The sequence below is a fragment of the Dicentrarchus labrax genome, unplaced genomic scaffold (assembly GCF_905237075.1).
Source record: "Dicentrarchus labrax unplaced genomic scaffold, dlabrax2021, whole genome shotgun sequence".
In the NCBI taxonomy this organism is placed as follows: domain Eukaryota; kingdom Metazoa; phylum Chordata; class Actinopteri; family Moronidae; genus Dicentrarchus; species Dicentrarchus labrax.
The window spans coordinates 32,017,063-32,030,443 of record NW_026136720.1 but is presented as its reverse complement, the minus strand read 5'-3'; the positions used below and the strand labels follow the sequence as shown (position 1 = coordinate 32,030,443).

Here is a 13,381-nt window from a genome sequence, read left to right as displayed (position 1 = left end):
AGGGTGAGGGGGAAATTAGTGAGAGAAAGAGAAGAAAGAGAAGAAAAAGACCGAGGTGAAAATGTGAATGAGCGACAGAAGTAGAAGTGAGACAGGGCAAGAGGTGAATGAAAGAGAAATGATGGAGAAATATGATAGCAGCTAAACCTGGTGTTAGAGAGGCTTTAAAGAACATGATAAGACTACAGGAATATGGATCTCAGCTAGGTAAATGACGTGGCACCCAGTTAGCTGACTACTTGGGCTATTTCCTAAATTCCTTTTGATTTTTTCTTTTTTCCCTCCGATCTCCAAATCCTCATACTAATCTCAACACGTGTTATGGACACAGATATACGCCTGTAACACTGCAAGTGAGAACTCACATTCAACGTGATTTTTTTACCACGTACAGTGGGGATGCCAAAATCTGTGGTGTTTAAAATCCCATCTTTAGCTGTGTAATACTGTGAAGCGCAGTCTTATGTAGCCTTCATCATGTAGCATCATTTGCAGAATCATTTTTTGTGATGGTGAACCATTCTTTCAATGTCAGGGTTTGGTGAGAGTACACTATTGAGAGACTGACCCAAATGGTAAATGTACTGTAAAATCAAAACAAAGTTTTAAAAGGGGCCAAGAGGCTCAGTAAAGCTGCAGAGTTGTCTCACTTTGATTACAGCACTATGAGTGACCCCTCACGTCCATTGGATTCACGCTTGATTATTATAGATTGTTAACGTTTGAACACTTTAACTTCATTTTCCTCATTCTCAACTACTTTTTGCAAGTCAATCCAGCTTTGGGCTTTACAAGTGATGAGTTCTCATCTCCCCAAAAAATAGCTGGTACATCACACAGACAGATCAGAGAGCGTGGGTGTCTGTAAGAGCACTGTGAGAGTCATGTTATTTGCTCTGGGTCCTTGAAACCAGGTTGTTGGAAGACTAGAACTCACTGGCCATGATACTCTCCAGTGTGACTCACACAGAACACACTGCATAGTGTGTTTATCCACCATTAGACTAGGTCACTATACGCCACTTTTGAATTTGAGTGATTATTAAAGGCATTTTTGAATGGTCATTGGACTGATACACCGGAGATGGTGGCCATTAAATGTCAACACCCTGACACTGAATTACACCTGTCCTTCTGCTCATTACCAGGTCTGTGTTACGACTACGATAATGATGGAGGCCACGACTTCATAGGAGAGTTTCAAACCACGGTTACCAAGATGAGTGAAGCTCAGAACTCAGTGGAGGTAAAACACATTCTGCATAAGTTTAATAAAGTGTTCGTCAATTCAATTTAGTGTTCATATCAGTATGTTAACATTAGGTTCTGAACAATCTTTAATTCAGTTAGGGTTTAATAGCAGGCTTAATATTAGCATTAAGATGATTATACACTAATGAAAACCTACCTGTGAATATAATATCCCATTTCTGCCAGTAAATCCTCCAAAATGTTACACACTGGACCTTTAATATGCAAGCAATATATATTAACATGCTTCTTAGACCCTTAGTGGGGTCAGTATGCTGTTAGCATGATAACATTATTCCATATACTAAGTCTAATGAGACATAATATAGCCCCTACAGTAACCAGTGGAAGATGAGGCAGTCTGACAGCTCAGTGGATTGACTCAGCACCTGCCAAATACAGGTTAAGAGCAGGTTTTTTTTCAGCTCACATGCCACCATGGCTGCTTTTTTTCTTGTAGTGATAAATAAAATCATTCTCAAGAATAGGGATTATGGATACATGATATATTCCATATTTCTACTGTGTTTACAATTCTAAAGTCTAGACAAAAAGAGTGGCTTGGAGAAATGTTCAGTGACCTGCCACAGTAAAATCTTCATTTCAGACCCTGGTAGACTGTTGAATTACGATGTCTTGAAACAAAACATAAACCAATCTGATTTTGGTAGTTTATCCACTCAACATTTTCCTTTCCATGTGTGTAATGGGAATTTCAGCCTCACTGGGCTGCTAATGTGGTTAAAGACTTTTATTCTTTTTTCCCCTTAACTGCAACAAATACTGGCTTACCTGAATGTTACCAGAGGTTATGAGGAATATGTTTTTGTTAAAGTAAGTGTTAAATTTGCCTTATTCACCTCGAACGTTCTAAGGAGCTTGAGGGGTACACCTACCACTTCCGGGAACTCTCTCGTTGCGATTTCTCTTAGCGGCAATGGCGCCGCACTGCTGTGTTCCCCAGTGCACTTCGTCACACAGGAAAAAATCCAACAGAGGGCAAACATTTCACCGTTTTCCAGAGGATAAGGGACTACGTTGAGAGTGGATAAAAAATATCAGAAGGGATCCTGGTCGTAATTTTAAGGTAAGTTTTCAGATAGCTGGTGCTTTGATATTGTATCGCTAACCAGGCTAGCTAGAACTAGCAAGTTCAAGTTTTAGTAGATAGATTAAGGCAGAGAGCCAGGTTGTTGACATTTACCGCCTAGTCCAAAATTAGTAGTATGTTATTTAAATCTAAGCATGCCGCGGACCCCCTTAGAGGGGTTATATCCTTCTCACCTTTTTCACCCCTGACCCGTTTTCATGTCTGCACCATAGAAGCACGCCTCAGTGTCATCCAGAACTGTGCTGAATGAGCATGGCTGTGATGGTAGAGGAAACGGGGGATCATCACCAGCCCTGGTAGACTGTGCTGTGTGGTAGGTAAGCACAGATCCCTTTGGAAGGTCTCCAAAGTCGGTGGGGACAAGAGCAGCAGACTGCTTTCTGTTCTCCTCCAGCAGCTTGAACATCTGACTCTTGCTCTGTATTGCACTCAGGTTTTAGTATAGGCTCTCTGCAAAGGCAGATGATGGAACACAGGGCAGTACAGATTCGACATCACCCCTTCAGAAGAGCGTTGCCTCTTTGGCGGGGGTGCGTTGGTCACTGGTGGTTTCAGCTTTGAAAACACTTACAGCTCACCATTCTTGGACTGACACCCAGGGCCCTTGATGGAATGTGCCAGGCTTCAGGCAATGACGTCTTGCTAGTCATTGGGGGGGCAGACGTGTAGCCCATCTTGACAAAGTGAGCCAGAGTATAGAGGAGCCCGATGAGATGGTTGCACTGTCTCAAGCCAGCTTTGCAGTTGCACTGTGTCTCCCTTATGTATGGCTGCTCAAGTGACAGCTCCACCTGAAAAGATAATCAAAGTTTACACACTTGACACTTCAGAGTTGCTAATAACAAATACATAACGTATGGATTAAATAAATATATATACAAACACTGAGTGTGCAGTGAATTAGGTACATCTGGCATTTTTTTTGTGAAACACCAAAATGCTTTTTTTTTTACTGTTATAACAGAAAGGCACAAAAATAATTGGGAAAGACAGAGGAATACCAGGAATTGAGGTTGTGAAATGGTGAAAATAGAATTCTTCATGTTCAGAGACTTTTATTTTGAAACCACAACTCTTATTTTGAAAGTAGAGAACGGTCGTTTTCCCTCTTTTCGCGCATTTCTTTTATGCCGTTATTGGTGCAGAAGTCACTGACGATGTAAGTTATACTTAATGCTACTGTGAGATTAATGTGGTGATATATCGTAGTTCTCACTCCAGATTTCTGTTCAGTGTGTTTGATGAACTCCTGCAATATCAGTGAGGAGTTGTTCCAGCAACTAGTCTGTTACAGTATTAGCTGTGTGTTGAGCTAACTGGCCAGCTTAGCTAGCTTGGCTGTCTTGTGGAAGTGTAACATGGCTTTGTTGTCACTTTAGAAATGTAGTGGTTCACTGTTAGTGTTTATGACTTACATATATGTATATACAGGTATGCATTTATAGTAATTAAGCGCATATATTAATGTTATCAGTAATAACTCAATTCTGTTTCTGTGTTTATTTCAGAAACTGATCTGTCATGCACCATCATACTGCATAGTTTATAATATACTCATTCTGGCAGTAAAGACTATGAACGAACTGGTGACTGCGTGTGCTCTGACCGGAGCCCTGTAGTGGCTGATTTCCACACACACCAGTTTCAGGGTTCAATACCCAACATAGAAAGTTGAGTGTTCGATTAAGAAAGAGGAACAGGTGAAGAAAGAGAGAGAGAGATTTTATCAGAAGGAGGAAGAGATATGCAGAGTCGTCATACTCGAACACACACAGTCACACACATTGAGTTGTTATTATTATCTGGGGCGTTTTTGTCCAAGAAATGTAACTGCCCTGTTGATACATCTTATGGCCATTCAGACTGGGTCACTGTTACTGTAACACACACACACACACACACACACACACACACACACACACACACACACACACCAAGAAAAATGCAAAGACACTTTCAGTGCATGTACAATGAGAGCACACACACTCTGTGCCAGCTATACATATGCACACACACAGTGTACCTTTTATTTCCCGCATCTCTATCTCTCCAACAATTTTGCAGCTTTGTGAGCTAGAACCAGGCTCCAGATGTAGCAGCTACAGATAATGTAGTTTGTTACATGCATGATTTTGTGGCATTTCCCTTAAAGTGTGTTCTGAGATTGGACACCTTTGCGCATCTTTGTATTTTAATAGGAGTCAATACATTTGTGCTCTAAGAATGTAATGGTGTAAAAATGTTTTTCCCAAATGGTGGAATTCTCAGCTAAAGACATAACATTGTCTGTGGAAAAAATGAATGCTACATTTCCTTCCAGAACCCTGGCCATCTGTTTTAACCCCGACACGTCGCTGCTGTACTGGAAAACATAGCTCCACAGGAGTGTCCTTTGTAGCATTTTGTACATTGGACCAGAACCTCTCTTGTGATTGTGTGGAGTATATTTCTGGCTCAAGGTCTTGGTCAAGTACAAGAGAGTTGTTGTGCAGAGGGGACTTTACTCGTGATCTTGTACAGGAATGCTGCCAGCATAAGAGGTTGTGTTGTGAATGTCTCCTGGGGGCAGATAGCCGCTAGATCTTCTGTTAAATTCAGGGCACACACGCACAGACAGATAATGACAAGCTTCATTGTTATTTTCACCTTATTGATGGAAATTAGGCTTTAAAGCAAAGAGCAAAGTGCTGTTGCCATAGTGACGCTTTGTGCTGTTGATGACTATGTTCGCACCATGATGATAAGTGAGGAAGAAAAATATGTACAAGAGCATTAAAAAGAGCATTAATGGTTTGTCTGTATGTAGTTTTTTGTCAGTGAAGAGATTTGATCCTCTCTGCATTAGGGATGGGCATGATTTATCGACGATCGATTAATTGATCATTAAGAATTTTGTCGATGACGTTAATTTTTCATCGATAAAACTAATGCAGGGTCTGTTGCGTAGTGTGAGTCTTGAGCAATGCAATGAATTTCGCTATGTGGCAGCAATTAAACATTTTACCACACGGGGGCAATATTAAAACCACCACAGGCCTACTCAGTTTCTGTGTATTTCAAAAGTCATCATGAAGAGGACGAGGCCACGGCGAAGTGTGGTGTGGGACCATTTTGATTTAAACAATGACTTAGTTCACTGCCAACACTGCGAAGCTGTGTATAAGTACAACACGGCCACGACTCAAATGATGTACCACTTGAACAACGCGCATCCGACCCTGGTTAGTGGCGGTGCAGCCTGCTCTCAGTCTCAACTTAGCATCGACTCGATGTTAGCACGGACACGGAGGAGCTGCGATGCACAACGAGCAGAGAAAATTACCCAAGGGATCTGCAAGTTCATTGAGATGGATATGCTGCCCTTAAGTATTGTTGAGGGCGAAGGTTTTCGAAAACTGATAAACTTATTGGAACCAGCATATCACATTCCGTCACGACGTACCATCACCAGACTGATAGAAACTCATTATGAAGAACGGAAGCAAGAGCTGTTAAAAGAATTGAGCACAACTGAAAGAGTTGCTCTAACCACAGACTGCTGGACCGCTTTACCAGCTGAGAGCTACATCACCATCACCTGCCACTACATCAGTGATGACTGGCAAATGAACTCAGCGGTCCTGCTCACAGAAAGCCTGCCAGGCCGGCATACAGCTGACAACCTTGCTGAGAAAATGAATGAAGCTGTAGAGCAATAGGGACTTGAAGACCGAGTTATTGCATGCGTTCATGACAACGCGGCCAATATTGTTGCTGCCAACAGTCCCACCAGGGTGAACTGGATTTCCGTTGCCTGCTTTGCACACACACTCCAGTTGGCCATAACTGACGGATTTGAACCGTATCTACATCGGGTAATATCAGCGGCTAGTAAACTTGTTAGCCACTTCAATCACAGCACCGCAGCAACCAATGCACTGCAAAAGAAACAGGAGCAAATGGGCCTCGCAACTCACCGGCTTATCCAGTCGTGTAAAACACGGTGGAACTCTGTGTGCGAGATGTTTGATCGGCTGGTGGAGCAGCGGTGGGCTGTTGCTGCTGTGCTTTCGGACCGAACCGTGACTAAGCTTCAAGATGCCAGAATCCTGGAGTTGAAGGATGAGTACTGGCAGATGATGGAGGACACAGCCTGTGCTGTCAGCACTTAAATGTGCCACCATGGTTATGTCTGCAGAGAAAGACGTCTCCATCTCGAACACTTATCCCGTTACCTTCGGCCTCATCAATATCCACCTCATGCGCAGTGAAGAAGATGGGCCCAGGCTCATCGAATTCAAAGCAAAGGTGCGGTCCTCCCTCATCAAGCGAATGAATGTAAGCTAAACTTTTTTTTTATCTTAGTTTAGAAGATTTCCATAATAAATAGCATATTTGGGTAGGCCTAATTACATGCATACTTGTCTCTTATCTGCGTTGTGTTGCCTATTTAGATATAGCATTTTTTTTCATCATATATTTACAGGTTCAGTCTGATGAGTTTGTTTCATCCGCCCCCATGATCTCATCAATGCTGGACCCTCGTCACAAGCACCTGGGCTTTCTTACCCCAAAACAGAAAATAGCTGCTAATGTGAAACTGGTTGAACTGGGTGAGGCAGTGGAGATCGGTAGGGTGGCTATCCCAGAGGCTGGGGGAGACGAGGAGTCTGCGTTGTCTGACACGGACGAGGGTAACGCAAACACTGGAGTCGCGACCCCTCAGTCCCAGGTCTCCGCTTGCTAAGTTAGCACGGAGGTACCTGTGCATCACGGCAACGTCGGTCCCCTCAGAGCGGGTGTTTTCGGCGGCAGGACTGACGGTCACCCGGCTGCGGTCGCGTCTGACCCCAGTGCATGTTAACATGCTCATCTTTCTCAACAAAAATCAGTAGACTGGTGCTGAAGTTGTACGTGAGTTACTGGTTATTTTATTACTGAAGCTTTGTTAATAAGCCTAATTCATTGTTCCCTCTTTCTCGACTCGGTGCATTTTTTGATAGTTTTGAGTTACATCTGGCAAAACCTGTCCGAACTAAGTATTATATATTTTTGGTTAAGTTATAACATGATTGTTTTTTTTATATTATTATTATTATTATTATTTTAGGAAAAAACGAGGGTCAGTTGTGTTTATGAGCACCGGCTTCTAGCTGTAGCGCATATCAAGTGTAACCATTGAGCGGATCCGGTTTAACTGCCACAAGAGTTGTTCATCTTGTAATAAAGATCTCAATGAGGAAAACACGCTGTGTTTTTGTATTTTCGTTGCATTTTGAATAAAGCATATAAATAGTGAATTTTAATATAAAAATATTAGCCTAATGATTAATCGAAAATCGATCGTTAATTCTCCTGACGATCGACTAAGACAATTTAATCGAATGCCCATCCCTACTCTGCATTGACCAAACATTTACAGTTAAATATTTATTCTTTTATTTTTGGTCACTCAAATTAGTGACCAAACTTTTTCTGGGACCTGTAGCTTTGGCTCCGGTATTTAGACCATGTTCCATGTTTCTTGTTTTAAAGTGAGTCACATAGAAACATTAAAAAGTCACCTATGGGGCGCACTGATAGCTCACCTGGTCGAGCTGGTGCCCCATGCCGTGGGTTCGACTCCGACCTACGGGCCTTTTGCTGCGTGTCCTCCCCCACAAAAAGGTACCTACTACCAACGGCTTATGCTGAATGAAATCTGCTCCTGACAGATGTTATTTCAGCTGTCAAAATGGTCCCTCACCCTCTAGAAATAAGAAGCTTCTTGTCATGGCCCCTGTATGTCCTAAATTCATTTATTCCATGTTCTGCAGGATAAAATACACCTAGTGACACAAAGTGAAAATATGATTTTAGCGTAGAGTTTCACTTTTGGTTGTGTAGAGAATCACGTGGCCAGTGCTGCGGGTTACACACTGAAGCTATCAAAGGCCATACCCTTTCACTGACAGTGCAACCCCCCTCAGCCAAAGAGTCTTTTTGGGCATTGGTTGTTTTGCTAGCTGGAAAAACTGCTTCAACCACGAGGCCAGCATACTGTTTCTGTCTACCTCTTAATTAACTGACCGAATGTCTCAAACATTATTTGAATTTAGAGCAGTAAACTGTTAATTGCATATGTAACATGCTAGAGTGGAAAGCTTGACAGGCATTGCAGCCGGAACCGAGTGGGGCGGGGTTTAGCGATGGTCATTTGCAGCCACATGTCAACTGAAGATGTGTCTGTACGGGGCATAAAATCAAAAAGCCTTGCCCTCTACATGCTGTATTGTAGGTCCCATGTCATTGCTGAATAGCTGATGTAGTAGAATGTAATTCCTCTCGTCTGTGCTCTGGTCTGTTCTTGAGGACCAGGTAAAATCAGAATGGGGAGTTTTTACTTGTCCAGCAGTGATGTGCTTTGAAGTTTACGGGCATTAGGACTCTCTACATCCAGCGTCTCTGTTGTAGATGACTGAGGTGAATGAAAAACACTCACGTCATCAGCCAGCAGTCGAGTGTTTCAGTAAAAGGTTGGACAGTGTTGGGCAGCTCTTAGCCGTGGAAATATTTCACTGCTGAGTGTAAATCAGGACGTACCGTGTTAAAATAGAAATATCACAGTTCTTAGAGGTTATTGACTGATTTCCTCTCTCCGATTCTTGCTTGTTTGTAATGAGCAGACTCTCAGTGCAGTGTGAACATTTGCCTGTTCTAGTAGTGGTGAGATGAGCAAATTTAAGGCGGAATGGGAACTCCTAAATCCTCGCTGCTCCCTCCTTATCTTTTGCCTTTTGTCACAGACCTGCATCTGTCACTGATGCACACACACAAACACACACACACACACACACACACACACACACACATACATAATGCTGTCTTAACACACATATACTTCTTCTCTCGTGCTTACAAACTCATTTACATACACACACGTGAGCACAAACATATAATATCCTCGGTCACACACGATTTACATACAAACTCCCAAAGCATGACTTTGGGACAGACACAAACCCACACACATGCACAAATCCAAACACAGTATCTTTGTCAAACAGACATTTTATCAAACATACTTCTGCACTCTGAACAAGGCTTTATACTATAGGTGTGCAGACACACACATGCAATATATTCAAACATGCACCTTCCCTGCTTACGCACATTGATTGATTTAGGCAAGCACATATAATCTCACGTAGGCGCTCAATCACCGATGACATCTTCTCCTCACGTACACACTGCCACACAGATTTTACATATGCACACATAGAGCGAAAGCTGTGGTGCACAAATACACACCCGCACACACACGCATGCAGAAAGAGCTGTTCTGCTGTGTTCAATCAGATTTAGAATGGCTCTAATCTAATCCTAATCTCCAGAAAGGGAAAGTCTCTCCTCGGGGCTGTGGGAGCTGGAGGCGAGAGCAGCGTTTCTCTGTTACACACTCCAACACAAAGAGACAGCCTGCTACTGCTGATGGGCTGTTTGTGAAAGACTCATTTCAACTGAATTGTGCTATTATTCATATCTTATGTTTGATATCATTCAGAGCTGTGTAGAGCGTAGTGCTCGTGTCCCTGTGGATTCATGGAGAAAACAAACTTTTCATGAATGAGAGCACAGACAAGCATCTTCACAGCTCAAGATGTTGATACAGACAATATCAGTGAAGACACATAGCTGTTTTTTCAGGGTTTTTTTTTTTTGGTTTATTGCCAAAGCCTGAGACTATATGATTGTGCTACAATGTTTAAATTACACTAATGTAATGTTTTATGTCTTTCAGAGTTTCGGGGGGACCTTTATTCAAATGAAGTATTTTCTGATTTGGTTATTTCCTCACAACATATTTATTATAACATCAGTGATTATGACTATTGCAGGGTTCCAGAGTGCGACCAAAATTTTTAAGTGTGCGACTAATAATTGTTCTAGGTCGCACTGGTGCACCTGACGCTGCCCGGGTGAAAACATAAATTTATTTCGCAAGCGCATCATCTCTCTGTGACCGAACCTACACACTCATGGTAAGATCATATCGTGTTCTAAACCAATAAGAGACAGAGCTCGGGCGGGTCTTTGCCTCTGATTGGCCGTGGTCCTGTTCACCGCGCTAAGTTGCGTGTGTTTAAAAATTGCCGAGCCCCGGTCCTTCGGCGACAGCATCAGACTCGGAACCAGAGGAGGAGACAACCGAGTCTGGGATAGAGCCCGGCTCCGAGACCCAAATTAAAAAGGCCAAAATATATTCCTTCAGGCAGGACTGGCTGAAACAATTTCCCTGGCTGAGGTACAACAAAGGACGTAACGCAATGCACTGCATGTACTGTCAGGAGTGCGGTCAGAATATGGCCGTGACAAGTGTGTGTAGAGAAAGTGGCCCCTCTCCCAGCTGCATTTCAGCGGCAGGTAGTAGTAATCAGGTCCTCTTTTATTTGGAAATGTTTTATTTTGCTTAGTGTTTTAGTTTGAAATGTTCAATTTCAGCTCAGTGAAGCACTTTAAACACTTTATTTTTCTTTTTATACATAATTGTGCTTCAAATAAAGACAAGCATTTCTCTACACTTTATTCTTGTTTAAAAATCATTCACATTATATAAAAGTTATGGAGAGCGATAAAAAGATGACCTTATGGCGTTAAAGGCGAAGCAATGAAAAATTTTGGTGCACCTACATTTTGGGCTGGTGCACCTAAAAAAAAAAAAAAAAAAAGTTAGGCGCACCAGTGCAACCAATGCAAAAAGTTAGTCTGGAGCCCTGCTATTGAATACATCTACTGATTCTCAAATGAAAATCGGTATTCAAAAATGGCCGAGTCTAAAATAATTAAAGGGGCAGTCTTCCAGTTTTACACATGAAGTTCAGTTTACTACTCATGGTACGTGCTACTAAAATCTATAATATCTTCTGTAGCATCCAGAGTTTGAAATTATGATGTCATGATGGTTATATTGGTTTAAGATTGAGACTTTTCAATGTAAAGCCTGCATTAGAAACTTGAGGGGTGTTTTGAAAGACAGACTATTTAGAGGGCAGGGAGGGTCTAATAAAGATGCTAGTGAAATGCATTATGGGAATTGTAGGATCCATTGCTTTTGGAGATTGCCCCATACAAGGAAGTACATTTCTGTAGTGTTGTTTTTGTTTTATCAGTGCTAAGTTACTGTAAATAAAACTTATTTCCTGCAGATGTTTCACATTAAAAGCGTACAACGTAAGTGTGTGCTTTTTGAGCTACAATAGGGCTTTAAATGTAGCATCTGTGCAGGAAATGTTGAATTACATTAATATTTAACACCAATGAAAAAAACAGCAAAATTGAATCAACTCTAATGAATTAGTGAGTGAGAGCAGGCATTGCTGCGTTGCAACAGCGTTTTGGTGATGTGTTCTCTCCCTTGTCAGGACGCACAAATCTCATACAGCACCACTTTGAGACTCACCCGGGCATGATGGTGCGTTCACGGCCCTATCGGTTACCTGAACACACAAGAAAAGTAGTTCAGAAGGAACTGAAAGCCATGCTGGAGATGGGAGTAATAGAAGAGTCCAACAGTGCCTGGTGTAGCCCTATTGTTCTGGTGCTTAAAAAGGATGGGTCTATTCAGTTCTGTGTGCACTATCGCAAGGTGAATGACGTGTCACAGTTTGCCTACCCGAACCCAAGCATTTATTAAAGAGATATAATAAAAGCAAACAGAGGAAAATAGACTATATACAATCTAACTAAAAGGAAATAAGCTACAGGAAAAGGTGTGTGTCTGTTTGTGTGTGTGTGCGCGCATTGGGGGTTCCGCGCCAGGAAAGGTGTGTGTCCTTTGTCCTCTGACCAGATGTTTCAATGTATGAAACGCTTGTTGGTGAGAGACAAAAAGCATGGAGGAGCGGGAGGGTTGGAGTTCCCTCTTCTTGTGTATGTGCTGAGGTTTAGGCTGAATATGTGTGTGTCTGATCCTAGATTAACGGTGCCGTTAAAAGGGAGTTAGTTGCATGCAAAGACGGTGTCTGTGTGAAGCATAACATCAAACTAACATCACCTTAGCACTGTCTGAAAGACTACAGTTACTACAGTAACCTGCGTTAATCATTTCAACAACATAACCTGAATAAAACACATCAGTACAGTAACATTAACAGTAATTAAACAGTCCTTGCTTTGCTTTAACTCTTAAGTTACCTAAAACTGTCTATGCCCAGTAGGTTACCAACAGTCCAAAGGAGAGAGGAAGGAGAGTGGGCGGTGCGTGGATCAGCTGGCGGTCCTTTGAGCCAGGCTGAAAAGAGTTGTGGTTCTGAAGTCCAAATGTCTCTGCTGTGCGATGTCCGCTGGTGTAGATTGCAAGAGGAAAGACGTTCCAGTCATTGCTCTGCAGAGGTAATGTCTTGGCGTTAACTTTGCGTTACTTCGTTAAAGTCAGCTGGCAGACTTTTTGTTTAAAGCTGCAGATGCTTGTTGAATCCCGTTAGTGGTGCACTAACCAGGGATCGCAGGAAAAGGTAGGCTCTTGTGCCGTACTTTACTCCGTAGTTTGTTCGTTGGCGGGCAGGGACGCACCAAGGTCCAAGAGCTTATCACAGAAAAGAGGTGATGGGAAGTGACCAGTCACAATAAAAGTCCAGTTAAACCACACCAAATAACAAGTTCATGTTTAAAGGTCCCCTTTGACCCTACCACACACACAGAACATAAACCTAAGTGGCAGATTAACTTAGATAGAGCAAGTAACAAGAGGTAGAGACTGCTACATAACCTGTGCTTATTATAAGAAAATAAAACTGATTATCCCAAAAAAGTAATGTCAGTTTACGGCAAACATTGATTCATGCCATAGCGTTGTCACTTGTGAAGAGAGAAATGTAGAGAAATGTTGCACGGAAAAATACTCGAAAGGACAAGGCAGCAGGAAAAGAGTCAAGCTTTTATAATTCAAAGTCAATGTAGATCACAATGCAGGTACCTGTCTCCTTGTTTCATAGTACAATTGACGATGCCGTCAAGTTAAAGAAAGCAGGTAGGGGTACATGGCAAAAAACATCCATGCAA

General features: G+C 42.2%; 1 protein-coding gene across 2 annotated transcripts in view; it reads left to right on the top strand.

Annotated features, from left to right (window-relative positions):
- Positions 1-3,456: 3,456 nt before the first annotated feature.
- LOC127353460 (protein NLRC5-like) overlaps positions 3,457-13,381 on the top strand; it is a 180,870-nt gene continuing 170,945 nt past the window's right edge. The window contains exon 1 of one of the 2 annotated variants that reach the window (XM_051382723.1): positions 3,457-3,521. The gene's annotated coding sequence lies outside the window, so the exon portion shown is untranslated. The remainder of the gene's footprint in view (positions 3,522-13,381) is intronic. The other variant, XM_051382720.1, reaches the window with a different exon arrangement.